This window comes from Callorhinus ursinus, unplaced genomic scaffold (assembly GCF_003265705.2).
Source record: "Callorhinus ursinus isolate GAN/ISIS: 27379988/994484 unplaced genomic scaffold, GSC_fseal_2.0 scaffold3, whole genome shotgun sequence".
Lineage (NCBI taxonomy): Eukaryota > Metazoa > Chordata > Mammalia > Carnivora > Otariidae > Callorhinus > Callorhinus ursinus.
Genome location: NW_027397065.1, coordinates 30,749,128 through 30,770,297, shown reverse-complemented (window position 1 = coordinate 30,770,297; position 21,170 = coordinate 30,749,128). Strand labels below are relative to the sequence as shown.

General features: G+C 49.2%; 1 long non-coding RNA gene across 2 annotated transcripts in view; it reads left to right on the top strand.

Moving 5' to 3' along the window:
- The first annotated feature begins 14 nt into the window (after positions 1-14).
- LOC141371893 (uncharacterized) overlaps positions 15-21,170 on the top strand; it is a 118,824-nt gene continuing 97,668 nt past the window's right edge. For both annotated transcript variants that reach the window (XR_012377200.1, XR_012377199.1), the window contains exons 1-2: positions 15-159; positions 442-564. This is a non-coding gene — a long non-coding RNA (uncharacterized lncRNA). The remainder of the gene's footprint in view (positions 160-441; positions 565-21,170) is intronic.

Genomic DNA, 21,170 nt, shown 5'->3' with positions numbered 1-21,170 from the left:
TATAAACGGGTTTGTCCCTGAGATGTTCGGATTCGGTATTTCTCGGTCGGGGCCTAGGAATCTGCTTTTAACGTGCACACACACGCCCTCCTTGAACAATAGGAGCCCGGGAAATTTGGGCAACAGCGGACTAATCAAATTTGTATTATGCCAAAATGTGTAGGTACTTTTTACTCCTTCAGATTTTAATAGCAGTGCATACTTATTTTTAAAAATTGGAAAATAACAGAACACTGAGACGAAGAAGATAAAAGTTTTCCCTGAATTTCTTACGTGTGTGGATTTGGTCCCAGATAATAGACATTGTCAATAATAATGGTGATAATAATAATAATAAACTAATGTCGAGTAACTGGAATATGCCAGATATGATGCTCAGCCCTTTACACCCACTACTTGACAAGAAACTAAAAAGCAGATACTGTTACTGCTGTTTTACAGATGCAGAAATGGAGACATTTTGTAGCTAGAGGCTGAAGAGGCGGCTTTGAACTCAGGTTTTCTGAATACAAATCTTGCAGCATTTAACAAACCTCCTGAGATCTAGCGGGCATCACACACTAGGTAAGGCTTTTTATCCTGATTTGTTTTTAGCCGCAGTTCACCATGGGAACCCCGTGGCTGCCACCACTATCCTCTCCTCCTTTCAGCCTTTAGCCTATTATTAGCTCAACTCCTACCCACCTGGGGCAATTAGGTCAGCTGTTGTTACTTCCTCATCTTATATAAGCAGTGGAGAGGTTGTAAATAATAAATTCTGCAATACTGTTGGTTACTGGGAAGAGGCAGAATAGACAGATCTGGGATGCTCTCCGCGTTAACATTTCCTACTCAAGAGAGTTTAATTCTCAGACTAAATATTCAGGTATTAGTTTATACTCATTCTTTAACATCCAGCTCAGTCTTTTTCAATTAATGACAAACATTAATGTTAATGACATTCTCTTAATACCTCACCATCCTTGAATTGACCCAATGCCTATTCTGACTAACTGACTTCACACTTATCACGTTTAGCCCCAGGAGAAGCCCAATTCAGGCTACCTGGGCCCCACGTCCGTTCTCTCCCAAGCTCTCTGATCACTTTCATCAGGTTTTTCTCCATTTTGGCACAGTACACCTTACTCTCTTTCCTCAGGGAACACTTCTGACCCTCACACCTAATCTGCCTTTGGTCTCACTGATAAAGACTCTCCGAGCAGACTCTCTCGTAGCAGTTATTATAATTAAAAGTGAATAATTAGTAGACTCATTAGCCACTTTTTTCCCCTACTAGAGTGTAAGCTTTAGGGCTGGGACCACGACTTGTTGTTCATCACTGTATCCCCAGCCTGTGGCACAAAACCTAGTTCAAAGTGAATGTGTAAGTTCCTGTTTCTGGTAGTTTTAGGATAAGGTAAGAGTGTGTGTGTGTGTGTGTGTGTAAAGGGTGGGTATCACTTAAGCCACAACCTCCAGAAAAGAGAGAGGCATTATAGCAGGAAATGATGGATTAATTTATTGGTCTAATGGGAAAGTGATCCTGGAGATTGGCAGTAGGTGGTTCACCCTTTGGCAATCTCGGTGTGGGGATCCTTGTGTCCTGGTTGGTGGAATTCTGAATCGTGAGAAGATGCTGTCTTATATATCTGAGGCCTTGCCTCTGGAATTGATATAAATGGGGTGGGGGTTTGGGGAGCCAAGGTGATCAAGCCTAGGGGAGGCTTATTATTAATCCAGACTTGCAAAAGGAAGCCACCACTTAACATCCAGAATGCTCTCATCCCCAGTCAAGGAATGTGTAATACACAGTGCACTAGGGGGCACCCTTGCTCTGTTAATAATCCAGGACCTTTAGAAATTCTACGGAGATTATTGCTTTAACTTTGGCCCAGGTAGTCTCATTTTCTTTAGGTATTCTTTAGGTAAAAATAATTGTTGAATCTCAGTTTTAAAATTGGTCTCTAACAAGTTTCCCAATCCAGTGACTTGGACATACTAGGTCCTGGAATATTTTATATCAAAGACTGCATAAAAGAGTGGAAACTCCATTAAGCCCAAACCCAGACCTCAAAGGAGAAAGGGCAGGACCTGGAAAGAGTTGAGATCTACAGGTTGCCGAGGGAGATACAAAAAAGCAGCCAAGTGCATGCACGGGCTTTTTGCATCAGGTGGTGCAGGACTGGAATTCTACCTGTCACTTTGGGGCAGTGTGGCTTTGGGAAAGTTGAATCCCCTCTCTAAGCCTCCACTCCTCAGGACCTTGGAGAGGATTAAGCGCCATTTTGGCAATCCATTTAGTATAATTCCCTGGTCCTCAGCAAATGTTTAATAACATTTCAGTTGCAGATTTACCTTTGGGTTGGGGGGTTGTTTGATTTACCTCTGTCTCCCCCACTGATCTCTAAATTCCATGACTGGATTGTCTGTTTCATCTAGGACAGTGTCTGGTATATACAGGCTCTTGGAAAATGTATGATTGATGGATGAAAAAAATAATGAATGAGTGAATGGGAAATTTGCTCTTCTAAGTATAGGATAAAGCTGTTGAAGATTTTTGATACTGTCTTCAATCAAATGTCAGAATATAGCCAATATTCAGAGGAGTCAGGTACAGTACAGTAAGTTGTCTGTAATATATGTCTAAATGATCCGTGATTTTTGACTACATGGACTGGGAGACTGGGCCAGGGAGCAGACCCCAAGGTTAGAAGTCAGTCTGTGGGTTGCCTTGGTAACCTTCCAACCGTGTAACCCAAGATCCTGGTCCATAAGCAAGAGCATTCCAGAGCCCTAAGAACTGACTCCAAGGCTGCATTTAGACACCACAGCCACTTGAGGTAGACACATTGTTGATTCTTATTCATGTTCATGGTGTGGCCCTTTTTCTTCTTGATCCTGTGTCGTCATCCAGAGAGCTCTGCCAATTCTTAGGCTGGACAGCTGTTCATTTCCTAATTAACAGCATCCAGAGTTTCTCAAGATTGCCTTTCTGTAGCGTGTTGGCTACATCTATACCATGTGATCTCGACTGCTTTATTTTGTTTGTTTCTTTCTGAAATTTTCCAGCATATCTAATGACAACATGGATCCAAATATACACTAAAAACCAGGGCTTTAATAAGCAGGAGTCCTTAGCACCAATCAATACAATCACCGCCTTTCCTGCTGAACATGCATCTTAGATAACATTTCAGGCTTTGGTGTTCTTAACACACTGTCATTTCGAATGATTTTTACTAAAGGATTTCTAGTGAAAGAGGCAACCTGAGATCATATTGAGAAAAGAGTGAGAAGTTTGGAATCTGGGTTGGGTTTGGACACAGCACCTCTGCTTCTTGGCTGTGTGACTGAGGGTCCTCCATTAACCCATATGAGCCTTGGTTTGCTCATCTGTAAAATGGAGATATTAATACCTACCTTTTGTTGTCCTGAAAATCAGCAATCATATATATGCAGAACCTGGTACATAGTAGACCCTTAACAGCTAACGATATGGTTTTGATACAACATCCTGGTGTACTCGGTTGTTGTCTGTTAGTGGGACAGAAATCTCAATGTGTATTCAGAATTAACATATATGTTACTTTAGTAGTTTTAATCTTGTGATGACCTAGGAAACCACTCAGCCAACCTCTAAATCGGTGAGCTCAGTAAAGTTCATAGTCAAGCCCTCCATGCTATTGCTGCTGGGGTCTGGACCCATCATCTACCTTTGTCGTCATACTTCTAACACTGTCTCTTATTCTCCAGCGACACTCCCTATCTACCTATTTATTTCTAGTTACTTTTCCAGTATCCATTCTCCTTCTTTACCAACAGAACCCAATTTTGTTTGAAGCTGCAATGTGCCCTGTTAAAGCGTCCTTCCCTAGATTCCACTGTTGCTAGGAGTGACCGTAGGTCCTGCTTCTGGTCAGAGAGGTATCTGCTGAGGCTCCTGGGAAAGCTTGGCCTTACTGATAGAAGCACCACCCCTTCCTGCTATAGCATGAAGGCACAGCAGTCAGGAAGCAGTACCCTGAGGGTCAGTTGGAGCCATGTAACTAGTTCTGGTCAGTGACTTGTGAGCAGAAGTGACTTGTGATACTTCTGGGCCAGAACATTTAAATACCAACATGAGACCCTCCAAGAACTCTCTTTGCATCTGCTATGATAACCGGCATGATTTCAGGTAGTGGCTGATCTGTCATCCTGGGCCCCAAAGTGAGGAGACGTGGAGCGGAGGCCCTGCTCTCTCCTAACAGACATGTACCAGGAGTGAGAAATAAACTTTGGTTGTTTTAAGCCACTGAGCTTTTGGAATTGTTTGTGAATGCAGCATACTCTAGTCCATTCTGATGCAACCCTGAGCACATTCCTCCACTAAGTCCATCATCTGTGGAATAACCAAATGCTAAAAACTCCTGGGTGAGTGAGTGACTGAATGCCAGGCCCCATCCCTTCAGCTCGTGTCTAGAAATGATTGTACATCAGCCTAGTTTACTCATGTGCCCCCGTGAGATAGCTTTAGTCAGTCCTTCTTCAACTTTGGTGGCCATCCAAATTCTCTGAGGACCTTACTAAAAATGTAGACGCTCAGCCATCCCCCCAGACCTACAGAAGCAGTCCCTAGAGGTGGGTTAAGGCCATCGGCATTTTTAAACAAGTTTCCTGGGAGGTTCTGACAATGGGCCAGGATTGGGGACTGTGGTCTCGCTGGGTGGAAATTTCCAACCCCATCAACAGGCCAGAAAGGGTGGTTATCTTTGGCATGTGGGTTTTCAGCTTCTTGTAGTCATTCCCTCCCCAGGTCTTACTCCCAACCCCCACCCTTGTTCCCAGGTGGCCACTTTGACCTAAAAGCAATTACCTTTGGTAAAGTTTCCCTTGAATATGTCAGTGACATCTCCTCCCTGACCCTTGTATCTCTAATGTGTCAAAAGAAGGGAGTTCAAACAAGGTGGCCAAAAGAGCCTTCTGTGAGAGGCGTCAGCACTTAAACAAACATCTTTCACACACACATCACACAGCGTCATGTGATTGTGCTGCTTCTAAGATAATACAGGCTTGTCACATATGTGATGCATATAAATTCATAAGTGTGCCCCATGCCCTGTGATGTGACCATCAGGCAAAGTGTAAAGCTGTGTGACCGTTGTCTTCTTTGTTCCTTTGGTGTTTCTCTGTGATTGTATATTTAGACTTATTTGGAGAGACTGTAAATTTGAGGATCAGATGGTGAGGCCCAGGGAAATGGCTCTCCTGACAGATCCCCTTACCCCCACACCATGACGGGTCCAAGAGAGGCAGGAAGAGGCCTGGTGTTGGGTGTCTGGGGCCACTTCCTGTAGCCAGGCTCTGTCAAGGCAAGCAGTGGTCTCTGAGCTGAGGGGAGTCCCTTCCATTTCTGAGAGCAGAGCTGGCTTCAGGGTGTGCTGGGTCTTCATGGAAACACAGCTGAAATTCCAAAGATTTCTGACAGGAGGAGAGGCAGAACAGCAGGTTGCCCCAGGCAGAGGAAGGGAGGTAATCTTTTTTTTTTTTTTTAAAGATTTTATTTATTTATTTGAGAGACAGAATGAGAGATAGAGAGCACGAGAGGGAAGAGGGTCAGAGGGAGAAGCAGACTCCCTGCTGAGCAGGGAGCCCGATATGGGACTCGATCCCGGGACCCCAGGATCATGACCTGAGCCGAAGGCAGCTGCTCAACCAACTGAGCCACCCAGGCGCCCAGAAGGGAGGTAATCTTTACTGAGCGCCTACTCTCTACCTGCCCTGGTGGAAGCTCCTTACTCCCACTACCAGTAGTTGGGCCAAGGGCTCTGCGAGGCAGACACGTTCTTCTGGTTTTACAGATGAGGACACTGAGGTGCAGAGAGGGGACGTCAGAATCAAAGTTCAGACTAGGTCCGCCCGGTTCTAAAGCCGGGGTTCCACCTTTAATAATGTTCTGGGAGGACTGTGACCTCTGGAGACAGGCCGGGGATGGAATTCTGGCCCACCACATTGTAGCTATGAATTATGGGTCAGCTCTCTTGCTGGAGCTCCGTTTCCTCACGTGTGACATGATGGTAGTGACAGAACCTACCTCATAAGGACGTTGTGAGAATTATGTGAGACAGTGCTTGGCAGGTGCTAAGTTCTAGATCCGTGCTACCTGCGATTATTCTAGAGAGAAGATCCGTGGCAGTTTGTTGAACAGGGAAGGGCCCGTGCAGGGGTGAGGAAGTATGTGCCTGTAGATTTTATTGTTCCTGAGTTCAGGAAGCTTTCGCAGGGCAGAGAGGGCAGTCATTTAATGTGGCCCTTGGGTGGTTGAGCTGTCCTGCCCTCTGACAACCTGCTGCATTCACCCCTCCCTCTGCCTCTGCCTGCTGTGCCCTCCCCTCCCCCCCGCCCCCTGCCTTGGTAGCTGCTCTGCTGGGCATTCCATGCTACACTGGAACATTCATGTCCTTCTGGGCTCAAGGACAGGGGCGCATGGGGAGCCCCTGGGAGCTCCCACACCCTGTGTCCTTACCCTCTCCCGAGACAAAGAAGGCTCTAGAAGGTGCCCATGGGCTTGCAGAGGAAGTGAGTGCCGGGCCAGCCCCCTGATTTCCTTGCGTTGCCTTCTATGGCCAACCCTATGAGGTAGCCATGGGTTTGGGGCCCAGGTCAGCAGTGGGGGCTGTGTGTCTTTGTCAAGTTACTTAACTTCCCTAATAGGCCTCACTTTCCCCACCTGCAAAACAGAGAGGATCAAAATCATCCCTATTTGCTGTAATTTTTGTGAATTGATAAAATGTGGTACATAAGGACGTACCTAGGATGGAAACCAGTGCACTGTAGGTGTTCAATACGTCATCACTCTTATTACCCATTGTCCTGGCAGCACATAGGCTTGATAGTGGAGCTAAACCACTTAATCTGTTCACTCAGAAATAATGGTATCTGCATTCTGTTCTAGGACCAGAGGGGTAGAGGGGAGTGAGGGGAGATACCCACATGAGTTTGGCCTTGGTCCTCATCCTGGAGGAGTTCAAAAGCTGGAGGGAGATCGTTAGTAGAGTGCCTGAGGAGGGAGGTGGGTACAGAGGGAAGAGAGGGGGTGCAGGTAACTGCTCGGGGCCGCCTTGGGGATATCACAAAGGAGGCACTATTTGAGACGGGTCCTAATGCGAGCAGTGGGCTTTTGCCCTTCCTTGTAGAAGGAGATCCTTTGAAGACCCCCAGCTTATAAGTCTTGGCAGGAAATGTAGAGCCCAGAGACTTGACTTCTTAGCTTCCTAAACATGTGGCCTCAACTCCAGCCATCAGAGGCCAGCCACCCAGGCAGTCTGATGCAGCAGGGAGCATGTGAGGAAGCAAGGGGGATGTGGCGTCCCCTTCAGAGGGGGCCATGGTGGAGTTCCCGCACGGGTCCAGTACCTGCGTGGACAGCATCAGAGGCACCTGCTGCCTGGTCTGTCCCAGGATCGAGGCAGCAGTGCCACCACGGAACATCCAGTAGTGTGACTTCGGGTGTGGCTCCTGTCCATGACACCCTTCAAGCCTGGATCTCTGGCCTTCCCAGAGATTCTGGGAGCCACACCATGTCATTTACTATGTACCTTTACTGCAGAAATCAGCCAGAATTCATTTGTGTTGCAATTGAGAACATTTCCTGGATACTTTGGTAGAGGAGGGAGAGGCTTGGAGTCCTAGGTAGAGGGTACAGCTCGAGCAAAGGCTCCGAGGCCTGAAGAGCATGGATATATTCTGAAAAGAGTTGCAAGCCCATGAGCTCTGTGGGGCTGCGGAGCCTGTATTCCACATGGGGTGTCGGGGGGGGGACCAGCAAGAGATGAGGTTGATGAAGCAGGCTGGAGCCTCAAATGCTACCATTTCACGGGGTGCATTTGACCTTGGGGTGGGGACAATGAGTTTCAAATAGGGCAGGACTGGCATCAGATGTGCAGTTTGCAAAGATTTCTCTAAGACAGCACAGAGTGTGATTGGACTGGGTGAAGCTGGAGGCAGGGAGACCAATGAGGAGCCTGCAGGAGCCCTCCCGCGTGGCAGATGTGGGCTATAGGGCTTCCTGCCCCTTGGGGTCTAGCTAAGACCGCTCACCCCGCTGCCCCCACCCTGGCCGTCCTGGGCCCTGCAGAAGGCCACGCCTGACCCCTCCCACAATTTCTGCAGAATCTCCACGGTCACCTCTGCTTTGGAGCTCCTACCTCTACCGTATCTGTTGTAGCTAGTGGACTTTTGTAATGAAACTCAGCATCGTGACTCTTTGGTACTGACTGAAATTCCAGAGGTATCAGAGGATACCCAGTAAATGTCATTACTGACATTGCAGCAATGTTAAAAACAAACCGCAAATTGTCCTTTCAACCTTCTCGTTCTTAGAGGGCTTTCCATGTCCTGAGGAATTCGTGGTCAGCTTTTTCTCCTCATGAGTGCACCAGCCGCTGGCCAACTTATTATTTCCTGGCTCCTCTTCCCATGCCCCATCTCCCCTTCACTCCCACCCTCATGGTTTGCCAGCAGAATGCCAACTTTTCATGACAGGATGCTCTACAAGTCAGCTCTCTTCAGCTCTTCTTTCCAAACTGAGCCCCAGGCCCACTTTTGCATCTCCCAGCCCACCAAGGAGGTCATCCAAACAGGAAGGTGATCCTTTTAACAAGCTCCACACTCCCTTGAAGACAAGAGTGGTTGACATGACGTTCCTGCTTCTGCTGTAGGTGTTCACAGTTGTGTTTTGCTGCTAATAACTGTTAACCACAAGGTAACAGTGGCTTATGCAAGACAAGAGCTTGTCTCACGTAAAAGCCTGGAAGAAGGCAGTCCTGAGTGGATAGGGTGGCCCCACGACCACCCTAAGCTCCACCATCTTGAAAATGCTCCTCATGATCCAAGATGGCTGCCCCCGTCTCCTGGCCCTAGTCTTGGAGCTTTCTGGTATAGCCTCCAGTTTAAAATTGGGGTTCATATTATTAAGGAAGAAGTGGCACATGTGTACTAGTGGGAGGAGACTAGTGGTCTGTGCTATATCTGTGTATCTCCCACTTCTCTCAGAAACTACAGGTACTCTTCCCTGGACTGGGTGTCGGCAGGAGCTTGGGTGTTTAGTCTCTTGGTCATTGGTCAACAGTAACTGTTCTCACTCCTTTTAGAAGTGTCAACATTACAACTCTAGGAAGGGCTGTGGGGCTAGTCCAGCCTAGGTGTGTGAGGCCCTTCAGAGATACAGGCAGACCCTCGCTCTTGGTGCCTGGCTTCTCTGCATTTTTCTGGGACGCTGCTTGCCTGTTGTCTCTCTGTGGCTGAGGCAGATTAGTGCCCAGCGGCTTATAGCTGTCCCAGCTCCTGCTGCCTGTCAGCCATTTGCAAGCAGAGGGTTTATTTCCAGAGAGAACGTAGAGCTATGGAGAAGTGCCCATCTTTCTGGGGAGACGGTGCAGTGGCTAAGGAGTCTGTGAGTGAGGATGAGGCTGCCTGAGCTCCAGGAGTTTGCTCTTGGCTTCCTGCTCCCATTCCTCCCAGGGCTTCTGGTGCTTCGTGGTAGACTGAGCTCTGGACATTTGCTGCTGCCGCTGCAGTTTGAGAGGACTGCCTTCTGTGGCCACACCCCAAAGTGGGGGATTCCTCGAGCCTCTGGGGATGCTAGGGGAATACACAGATCTTTGTAGCTCTACCTGGAATGAAACTCCGGTCCGTTTCAGTGCCTTTTTCTTCTGTTCTTTCTCTCGATGGGCTGTGGTTGGCAGGCTTCAGGTAGTGGACTGTGAGCATCATTCATGCTATTCTCCAGATATTCCCAGCTGTCTGCCTCCTACATTCAAGGCAGGCTTGCACCTCCTGGTCCCAAGGCAGGGCCATGTGAGTAGTCCAGCCAATGAGCCATGAGTAGAAGTGACATGTGCCACTTCTGGACTTGGGCCTTTAAAAATTGCTGCTTCGAATCTCCCTTTCTGTCAGGGTGACGTGGACAGTATTTGAAATGGTGGACAGTATTTGAAATGGTGGATGCTCCGTCAGCCTGAGATCTAGGTTAAGGATGACCTGGAGCGGAGCCCTCAGCTAGCCCTTGGGGCATATATAGAGTGAATGAGAAAGAAGTCTTTAGTGTTTGAAACCACTCAGATTGAGGATTTTTTTTTTGTGATCACAGCATTACCTAGCCTACCTGACCAATGGCGCACATTTACCACTTGTGGTTGCCGGGCATCCCAGTGCCCGTCCCGTTTGGGACTTTGCTCCACCCTCTGAGACTTGTTGAGAGGCAGAGCCTTCCTATAGAAGGTGAAAATGCCAGATACCTACCCACTTGCCCAGCCTCCCTTGCAGCTCAGGGGCAGGCACATGGCCAAGGCCAGCAGAGACGGTGCCGAGCTGGGGTGCTGGGGGCTGCGTTCTTAGCAGCTGCGGCGGTAACAGTGCTGGGCTGGCTCTGTAGCAAGGGTTTGGGTTATGCTTCTGGCTGTGTAACCTCCCTTTTTTCTTGCCTGCTTCCTAAGCCTCATTTTCCAGCCTTCCCATCTGTTCTGTGAGCTGCCCAGTATCTTTCTATAAATTCCCTTTCAGCTTAAATCGCCCAGCGTCCATTCATGCTGCTGGAGACTAGGAGCCTTGGACCAATACAGCCAATTAGGGGGCGGTTTTGAGGCTGCAGGGAGGCAGGAGGGAAGGGACTGGCAGGATGTGACTAGCTTCTCTTCCCCTGCATGAGCTGCTTCCCTGGGAGCAATCCTTGTCTATCTTGGCCCAGAGCAAGCCAAAGGGGACTGGGCTTGGGGGTTCTGGTCAGACTTGGACCACCTTTAGGCACGTGAATCATACGTTCCTTTTCTGTAATACGGGGCAAATAATAGACCCTCACTTAGGGGGTGGTTGGGAGGAATGTATTTGAAAGAGAATACATTGGGGAGAGCGCTGGGAGCCATAAATCAAAACCCCAGTGCGAGTTTACCACTTTTTCCTTGTGTCACCTTGCTGAGCAGATCCAGCTGGGGACGCTGGGGTGGCATGACTATAAAATGAAGGCTGCCCTTCGTGATGCGGTTGTCACTCACCTCCTGGGTGATCGTAGCTCAGTCTTCTCGGTTTGGACCCATCTGAGCTCCTGCCCAAGAGACCAGACACGTCACATTTAAGGTACTGAAAAGGATTCCTGATGAGCTCGGAAAAAGCAGAGAAGCATAAAGGTGGGAAAGGACACTGGGGATTATTTTCTTCAATCCTCCCAATTTCCAGAGCTCAGAGAGGGAGGCCTCCTGACCCACAGCCACACAGCAACTCTGTCACTGAGCTTGGGGGTGGGATGCAGACTTTTTCCACTCTGACAGTGCATCTTAACCCGGAGGCATACTTGTGCTGTCATCCAAGTTGGCAAAAATGATTTGGAAAGACGGCAACTCTCCCTCAAATTTACAAGCCCCATTTCAAAGCAACCTGTGATCACCTGATCCTTACGCTTCCTCCCCCCCAGGAGAAGGATCCTTAGAATACACTTCTCTTTTGCTTTCTCAGCTCTCTAAAAACACTTTATTGAGGAAGGGTAAAAAAATTGCTGACTGTATCTTTTTAAATTAACATGGGATCCAAATGAAAGAAATTTGGAAGAAGAGAACTTTCTCATCCAAGTGGTTGCCAGTGCCCAGTCCCACCAACCCCCCCCCCCCAGCTGAAACATCCCTTGTTCTTGCCTGTTCTGCCCCAGATTCATGGGCCGCTCTCCGAATCGTTGGCAGTTTTCTCTGCACTGTCCTGACAACCTCGGGCCATGAAATTAAAAAGCTAGTTACTGAATCTTGCTTCTAACGGCTTTGTCCTCGCCAGCCATTTGACAGAGAAATCTGGAAGAGGGAGCCTCCGCTATGCCTGCAGTGGGCTGAAATGCCACCGGAATGACAATGGGCTGCACCAGGGGAGGGGGAGAGAATGCGCAATTTGCCAGGAATGAATGCATGAAAGAAAGCGAGAAAGAGCGAACTTTGGGCCTCAAATTGAAAAATTCCAGTGTCTCGGCAGAGGTCTTGGCGCCTCTGCTCCAGGACCTGCTACAAAATGCTGAGCAGGGCACACTTCCCCACACCAGTACCCTCTGGTCCTCTGCCAGGGTCCAGAGCTCATGGCTGGAGAGCTGGGAAGTCAGAATTTGGGTAGGAAATGGCTCCAAACTGGGGCAGGCCCTCCCTGGGAGGCCAGCCCACCTAGCCAGCTTGCCTGTGACCAAGGCCCCCCCCACCCTCCCACCTGCCATCCCTAGCCCCAAGTCTCTCCCCTGAATGTAGACGCTAGTGCTCACTCCACATACTATCACTACCAACCTCTACTCCCAAGGAATTTTAAGAAATCTCAAAACTGGAAGAATTTTAACTACCTTTAATTAAGAAAAATCTTTCTAGAAGACAACTGTGGTATGGCTCACTGCAACCTGGGTGTCCCTGTGGGTGGGGCTCAGTCTCCTGGCCTTGGCGCCTACACAGAGGTGCCAGGGCCCTGGTGGATACTCGTTGGGTGAAGGTATGGGAGCAGCTCTCTCAGAGAGTAGCTCTCTTTCCTGCATTTCCCCCTCTGGGCACGGGCTTACAGACTGACATGCGGATGTTGTAGGAAAGCCAGAAAGAGGCGTTTGAGCCCTGGGTCAGCAGGGAGGCTGAATGCGGTCCTTGACTTCATAGCCAAAGACCTTGAACAAGTTGCTCAACCTCCCCAAGTATGACTCCTCCTCTGTGAAGTGGGAGTCACCATGGTGGCCACTCAGAGGGAAGCTGTGAATTAGTGTTGAATACAAATGAAAACTTAGCAGGACGTGGACCCAGAGCCCATCCTGACCAGGAGGTTCTTCTTGAGAGCTTTGGCCTCACCATCCCAGGGGACTTGGGATTAGTGTCCTTACTGGACAGGCCTGGCATTGAATGGCCCCTGGGAAGCTGTGTTTAACTGAACTCATGCATTCACTCAGTCACCCAGTTGCTGATTCATTTATCTGAACCAGTGTTTATCAGGTGCCTTCTGTGTACCGCCCTGTGCTGGGATTTGGGCTAAGGGAGTAAGTGAAAGGGGCATGGGCTCGGTTTTTGGAGCAAGCGAGAAATAAAATCAAGATCAAAATCATTTTGGGTTCAGATCAGGAGGTGGTCAGGGAAGTCTTGAGAGGTGTTGTTTGAATGGAGACCTAAGAATAAGAAGGAGCTGCCTGCGCTCAGACTTGAGGAAAGAGGGTCCCAGGGGAAGGAGCAATAGTGTAAAGGCTTGGAAGTGAGAAGGAGCCTGCCCAGCGGGTCAGCGTGTCCACGGTTGATGGAATAGCGGGGCAGGGGTAGTGGCTGGGTGCATTGGAGAAGTCCTCCCACAGGAAGGCCACCCGGAGGATTGGTGCTGGGCCTGCAGTCCAGAACTTGTGCTGGGGGTGCAATACTTTCACCAACCGCTTCCCTGAGGCTTGCTCCCGCCCCCTCTGTGTCCGGCACCTGCTGTGACTGCTTTAGAGGACAGGTCGTGCAGAATGAAGAGGTGGCTCCACCAGACTCCACATTATTATGTATGACCCACCTTCTCAAGAGTGCATGTCTCCCTGACCTTGGGGTCATGCCTGGGTCAGAGGGCTGGACTCTCCTGCCTGCCACCAGGCTCTCCTGCTGCCCACCCTGTGCTGGCTGCTAGTGATAGAGGCTGCTGAAGTCAGAGATGCTCTTCCCCAGCTGCGTCCTGATTGGGACAGTGGTCAAGTAAGCTCCATGGTGGGCCTGCCCTCCAGGCCCCCAGCCTGAGCTCACCCTTATGACCAAGCCTCCCTGGTCTGATCTGTGCCAAACGAGGACCTGCAGCCCCCCTGGAGCTCGGATCTGGGGTCCCAACACACCATGTGGACATGACTGCCCACTTGGGGGTCAGGCGGCCAAGGGACCTTGAATCATTTGTGAGGTTCATTATTATTAATAATACATGCCAGAAGAAATAAATACGAAAACCATGTTGTAGAGAAAGTCTGAAATCTGGCCAGTTTTGAGATCAGCTGGCGAACCCTGAGGTTAACGAAAGGGGTTCAGTTTGATGGTTGTTGACTGCGTTTGTAAACTCAGAGATGTGAACAGGTGACACATTGGTGGAGCATCTCCTGCACCAAGCGCTGCAGTGGGCTTGGGAGGCCCCCAGGGTGTTGGCTGTCGACTGGGAACCCGCCCGCCCGCCTGCTTGGAGCACCAGCCCCACGCGGGGCTGGGCCACGTGCGAGACGGCTGGGCTGCGAACTCTGGTGTCTGTTCTGTTTTGCTGCAAGATGTGGACGTTAACCTGACAGAGCCCCGAATGTAGTTCCCTCTGTGGTGGGTGCGGTTTCCATACTCGATGAAGTCAATTATACCTACGTCTTGGTGAAGCGGGCACAGAAGGGGAGGTTTGTATCACAAAAAAAATCTCTTTTTAGATTAGGCAAAATAGAATCCGTGCTTGGAAAAAAAAGTGCTATTTCTGTCACCAGTTTGATTTTGTACCCATTTCAGTTTTAAGCTCTGTGTCCCATTCCAGAGCGAAATCCTCCTGCCCGCTTCCTCCCCCTCCTCCCTCTCCTCCCCCTCCTCCCCCTCCTTCTCATTTCCTCTCCCTCCACCCTTCCCCCTCCTTCCTCTCCTCTCCTCTCCCCTCCCCCCCCCTCATCTCTTCCCCTTTCCTCCATCCCCTGCTCTTCCTTCTCTTCCTCTGGTCCCCTCCTGGTCTCTCTTCTCTCTCCTCCCCCTCATCTTTCTCGCTCTCCTCCCACCTTCTCTTTCCTACTCCTTTCTTCCTCTCTCCCCACTGCCCCTTCCCTTTCTTCGTAAGTCAGGCCATATTTATGTGCCTTTGATTTGCGGTGCAGTCGTGATGAGGAGACTTCCTGTCCGAAATCGGGGAACACTGGAGCAGCTGACCTCATTTACAGGAGTGCCTCCGCTTTTTCTGCAAAATGGCAACAGTCCCAACGACCGCATGGATTGACTCGAGCCTCTGTGTTCGCCAGTCTTCGGGGTTCTGTGAGGAAGGAAAGAGGAATAAAGAGAACAGCATCCCCCCTTTTAGCAACTTCCTCTCTCAGTGGGAACCTCCTGTGTGATGGGAACTTTACGTCAGGAGACACTCGAGACAGACCACAGTATGCGACCGTCTGTACGCAGTCCACAGCCAGAGAGAGTGGCCCAGGCCGCAGATGCTAGTAGACGTCAGGGTCAGCGAGGGCTAGAGGAGGGCTCCGCAGGTAGTATGGTCCTTAAACTGAGACTTGGAGTTTGGAATGATCTGGAATTGGAAGGGTGGGCACTCCTGATTCTGATCATGGGACCAGCCGGTCTCTCCCCAGATTCCTGTTCCTGTGCTGTGTAGACCTGCCTTCTTGTTTACTTGCCCTTCTCCTCCTCATGGCAGCCCCCTACCCTTAGATCTTTCTGGCATTGGACCTTTCCTGCCCACTTCTCTCTCACTGGAAGTAACCAGCCCTGTCACTCATGCTCACTGCACAGATGTTTCCCTCGGTGCCCCCAGGAGACCCAGATGTCCTAGTGCAGCAGAAGCAATGTGGGTGACAGATCAGGCATGGACTTGGAGTTCACACTGACCTGAGTCTGGATCCTCTTCTGCTCGAGACTTGCAGACCTGGGCAAGCTGATCAACAGCTTGGACCTCTCTATCATCTCCTGTCCCTGGGGGTGATGATCCCTACTTCAGGGCAGCTTTCTGGATGAAATGGGATAATGCATGGGTAAAAGGTCTAGTGCAAGTAGAGACACCCCCAAAATACTGGTTCCAGCTTTGCCCCAGTTCATTTCAGCCAAGCCTGACGGCAAAGAGGACCTGTGGGGGAGACGGAAGAGTGAAAGCACTCACGCTGGGGAGTCTGATCACACGGCCCTGGCCCTGGTTCCTGATTCTAGGAGAGGTGTCTTTTGGACAAGTGACTTACCTGGAGTCTTCCCAGTTGCTTTGCCCTGCATGAAACTGGATAATGTATGTGAAGTGTCGCACCCAGCGGCTGACATGTAGAAAGTGTGAGCATCACCATCATGGCTGAGCCCAGGCCACAGAAACTGAACCCCTTGGCGGCATCAAGCAGAATATTTGTACCAACCTTAGAAAGAAGGTGAAACGCATTGGAAATGTTGAGTTGTCTCTGGGAAGTCTTCACACAGAGTTGTTCTCCCTCTCTAGTAGAGGTCCCTGCGGGCGAGAAGCATTTGGAAATAGCCCCAACGTGACTGATTTTCTTGAGTTGCCCTTTGGAGCTCACACACAACATTCCGTCCTCGGATCTCACGCAATGCCTTCCTCACGTATCAAGAACAGAGTAACCAAACCCCGGGGCGCTGGCATCGTGGGGCGACCCAGCACACTGACAACAGCCCGCCGGCCGGCTTCAAGCAACACAGAGCCCAGGGACGGGGTGCGCCCCTTGCCTGCTTGTTCGAGTGACAGCAGCAGAGATCAAAGTCTAATGCACCGATTATCTTTCTGTTTTCAGGGGCCCAGCAGGATTGAATGGGCTGCCTCATCCAAGTAGCCCACAGAGGGTGGCCGGGCGGGAACTGAAAAAGGAAGGAGACTTGGCTGAACCAAGGCCAACCCCACTGCATTTTTCATCAGGCCTCTGAGTGCCAGGGGCCTTCAGCGGGACTCGGTTGAGGGGCCTGCTTCCATTATCTTCAGACTGCTCAGGTCCACACAAGTTTGGCAGGCAGGAGGCACAGAACAGAGGGACCCAACTGAATAAACCCTCAGGAATAGAACTGCTTGCAGGGAAACCAAAGAAATATCTGGACATCTTTCTGTGCCTCTAGACCTGCTTAAAATGCATGCTGCTAACAGAGCCTCTGCCCTTACTGTTGGAAAGTGGGCCATGCACCTGCTACCAGGCAGGAATATGCTCACTCCCTCGCCCTTAATGATAGGTCACAACAGTAATTACTATGATGATAGTAACAGCAAAAGCAGCTCACACAGATTGAGTGCTTACTGTATGCCAGGCAGTCTTCTGAGCGCTTGATGGTATGTTAATGCACGCAGTTCTGGTTTTAATCTTGATTTTCCTTATGAATATGCTCTGTATCCTTGGGGAAGTTACCCACCTTCTCGAAACAAAAAGAGATATTTGCATATATTTCATAGGTTTTGGGAGAAAATTAAATATAATGTATGTAAAGTGTGAGTTATATGGTAGTTGCTCCGCGATGGTGACCAATATTATTTTTATTAATAATGTGAACCCTCCGGCTTATTTTCTTTTTTGTGCCTATTTCCAAAGGTCTTGCCTTCCTAGGACCTGTCCTTCTGAAACCAGGAATGTGGAGATCCACCTTCTCTTTCTGGACAAACTCCTACTTAACCCTCAAGACCCATTTCAAAAGTTTCCTACACTGTGAAACCTTTGCCAGTTTCCAGAGTGCAAAACAAATTGCATCTTTGCCATGCCTCCATCCTGGCCCTCCTCACATCATCTGGTAATTGGGTCTGTTTATGGTCTGTCTCCTTGGACAGCTTGGAAGTTTCTGGAGGTGCTACCAATATCTGCTGCACTCCCCTAACTTAGCAGTTCTCCAGGTGTGGTCTGCAGACTCCTGGGGGTCTGCGAAACTCTTTCAGGGGGTCCTTGAGGTCAAAACTGTTTTCATAACTCTAGGACATTATTTGCATCTTTCATTCTATTGACATTTGTAGCAGTAGTGGGTGAAACTGCCGGCATTGGCTTCAGTCAGGGATATGACATCAAAATGTACGTGGAATCACAGTCATACAGTTGCATTAAAACACATGCCAGCTCCACTTAAGAACATCCTCAATGAGGCAGTAAAATGATTAACTTCATGATATCTTGACCCTTGCCTTTTTAATAATCCATATAAAGAAAAGTGGGAAGTACATATAAAGCACTTCAGCTGCATACGAAAGCACCGTGGTTGAAGGTAACGTCGAGGAAAAGCACGTGTGAGATTGAATTGTGAGCGGAATTAGTCGTTGCTTTTTCATGACACATGCTTTTTACTTGAAAGAACAACTGACAAACACCGTGGTGGTTCGGATTTGGGCATTTGGCAGATGTCCTCTCAAAAATGAATTGAGTGAGCCTGTCACTTTAAGGAAAGCAGTATTTGTTACCAATGAGAAAGTTCAAGTTAGGTGGAAATCAGAAGTTTGGTAAACGTGTTCTGCCATTCTGAACTTGACATCTTCTCATTACATGTCCTGAAAGAGAATTGCAGTGATACTAGTGAATTGGAATTTTTGATACTGTATAATGAAATGTGTAAATGTTTGGAAGATTTGCATAAGTCTGTGAAGCAGTTGTTTTCAAATGAACAATCAAGATGTCATACAGTCACACATGGGTAAAAGGCCCATTCAGAGTGTGAGACGGGCACCTGGGTGGCACAGTCAGTTGAGTGTCTGATGCTTGGTTTCTGCTCAGGTGGTGAGCTCGGGGTCATGAGATCTGGCCCCCTGTCAGGCTCCACGCTCAGCACGGAGTCTGCTGAAGACTCTCTCTCCTTCTCCCGCTGTCCCCCACCCCTAATGCAGGCGTGCACCGCCCCCCTGATCTCAAATGAATAAATAAATCTTAAAAAAAAAAAAAGTGCAAGATAGACCAGTGGATTTTACTGTGGCAGAGTAGAAAATTTCAGCAACACGGTTTCAGACTTTACATCACAACAACCCTTAATCAAAACTTGTGAAGTGTGTCTGTAGTACCAAAGAATGTCCATCGTTATCTGAAAAGGCTATTAAAATACTGCTCCCTTTTCCAACTATATAACTGTGTGAGGCTAGGTTTTCTCTCTTCATTTTAGCTGGAGCAAGCTATTGCACCAGACTGGGTGCAGAAGCAGATCTGAGAATCCAGCTGTCTTCCATTAAGCTGGACATTAAAGAGATTTGGAGATATGTAAAACAGTGTCGCTCTTCTCACTAAACATCTTCATTCTGCAAACTAGAGTTTTTGTACAATTCGAAGTATTTTCATTTCATAAAATATGTGAAGTGTTAACATGTAATGGGTTTGTTATTGTTATTTTTAAATGAATAAATGACTGAATATTCATGCAGCTCTTCAGTTTTAATTTCTTATATGATAAACAGCAGGAAAAGCACTTTGGGGTCTTTCCTCAATAATTTTTGAGCGTGTAGAGGCATCTGAAGACCAGAGAGGTTGAGAGCCACTGACTCATGGCCTGGCACATAGTAGGGACTCACTAAATAGGTGTGGTATCCAGGCCTTTGGAGGTGATGACAGGCCAGGCTGCCTCGTCCTGATGTTTCTCTGCTTCTTTGTTCTTCGGAGGACAGTGTCTGGACTTCCTGGCCCTTACTCCTGTTGTGTGACTCGGAGCAGGGCTGGATGTGACCTTGGAGCGCCTTCCCACTGCCTGGTTTATGCTAAGTAGGATTACTCCTGAGTCCTCCCATCCACATCCCAAAAGCACCGCTGCAGACTACAGGTTCTAATTCCATTTGTTTTTTGCTTATATTGGTGGGTTTAGGCTACAGTAGAAAGCCTACGGAATTGCTGAGACAGGAATTTGCAATTAAATTTAAGAAATGTTAAGGGTCAAACCTGGGGCAGATGTAGGCTATTTGTAAAGATAGGCCATTTAAGAATAGAGCAAAGATGGGTCACTTGCCACCCAGGCCCTTCTCTGCCCGGCTCGGAAAGATGCCTCCTTAAGGAGGGGAAATGCTGATTGCTCTCCCCTTGTTCAAAGGCAGACAAAGGTAGGGGAGCGGTGACCCTTCCCTGACACCCTGTAATCCAGTCCCACCCCCCTCATTCCTCTCTCCTGTCCCGGCTGATCCCTGCGGGCCTGCAAGAGAGCATCTTCCTGGACTAGCCTGTGTGGCTGCTTGTCATTAGAGCCGAGGCCACGAGACACTTGAAACGGTAATGGGGCCTGGGAACAAAGATAATTAGCTAATGCATGAAAACATATAAATAAAGAAACCCAACCACCTCCAAGGCTTTCAGGGCTTGTGGAGGTTGAGGTGACCCTAGGGCTTTAGTACCACTGAGAGCCTTGGGGAAGGTCCGATGCACTGGGGCTCCTTTCATTTGGGTCTCAGTTGGGGAGGGACCGCTGGGAAGACGGGCTGGTTGCAGCTTTGGGTGGGGGCAGATGCCTCTGCATAGTATCTTAGGTGGAGTGTCCCAGGCAGTAGACTCAGATGGGCGGCATTTGGGGGGGTCAGGCTCGGGAACCACACCCGTGAGCGAGCGTGGGGAGCAGGCCTGGCAGGGGAAGTTGGTTTGTGGTGCGGCTGAGACAGAGGTTGCAGCCGACCTGGGGGGACTCGGAGTGGGGGCAGCCCCAACAGTGGTCCTGACACGATGCAAAAGGTCTTCATTTTGTTCCCCCACAGGGGTCTTTCCCTGCTTGCCTGCTGTGCCCTGCCCCAACCGGAGTGGGGGAGTGGGCCGTAAGGCCACCCGGTTCCCCTCAGTCTAGTGCAGTTCCCAGAGAAGGACTCAGCAAGAGACCCCGTGGCCTGGAAGCTGGAGGAACAGGTCCTGGGTCCTGACGGGTGACCTGGGCAGTACATCGTGGCACAGCCCACAGAGGCAGCAGGAAGCCACCTGAGGATGCTGGGAGTGAAGGATGTAAGTCAAAGGGTGGGCAGAGCCAGAAAGAGTGTCGTAGTACTTCAATACAAATACATACTGCTTCACATGGAAGGCAAGGAAGCACAAAAGATACTCTGTGCATGTCTGCTGAATGGCCGGATGGAAGAATGGAGAAAGCAATGAGATTGCGTATGGGACTCTGACATATAAAGAGGGTAAATTTGCTTTGGGCAGGTATTTAACCTTTCTGTGCCTCAGTTTTCTCATCCATAAAATGGGAATATAACAATGGTACCGTCCTCATTGATGTTTTTGTGAGGATTAAATAATTTAATATGTTTAAATGCTTAGGAAAGGGTCCGGCATGCAATAAGAACTATGTAAGTGTTTGCTGTGATGGTGATGGTCACTCTTGTGGGGGTCATGGTTGTTACTGTCATGCAAAGGGCTCTCCCACCATGACAGCTCCTGGGGATAGCCATGGAGTCCACCATCTCCCAAGAGCACAGTTGCAAACCGGCAATCTGCAGGAAACCATGGAGGCACACATGTGGTTTGGGGCTGGCTTGGGATTTGGCTGGGACAGAGTTTCTCAAAGTGTGGGGACCCTAGTATCTAGGGTTTCTTTAGTGGGGGACACATGAAGCATTAAAGCAAG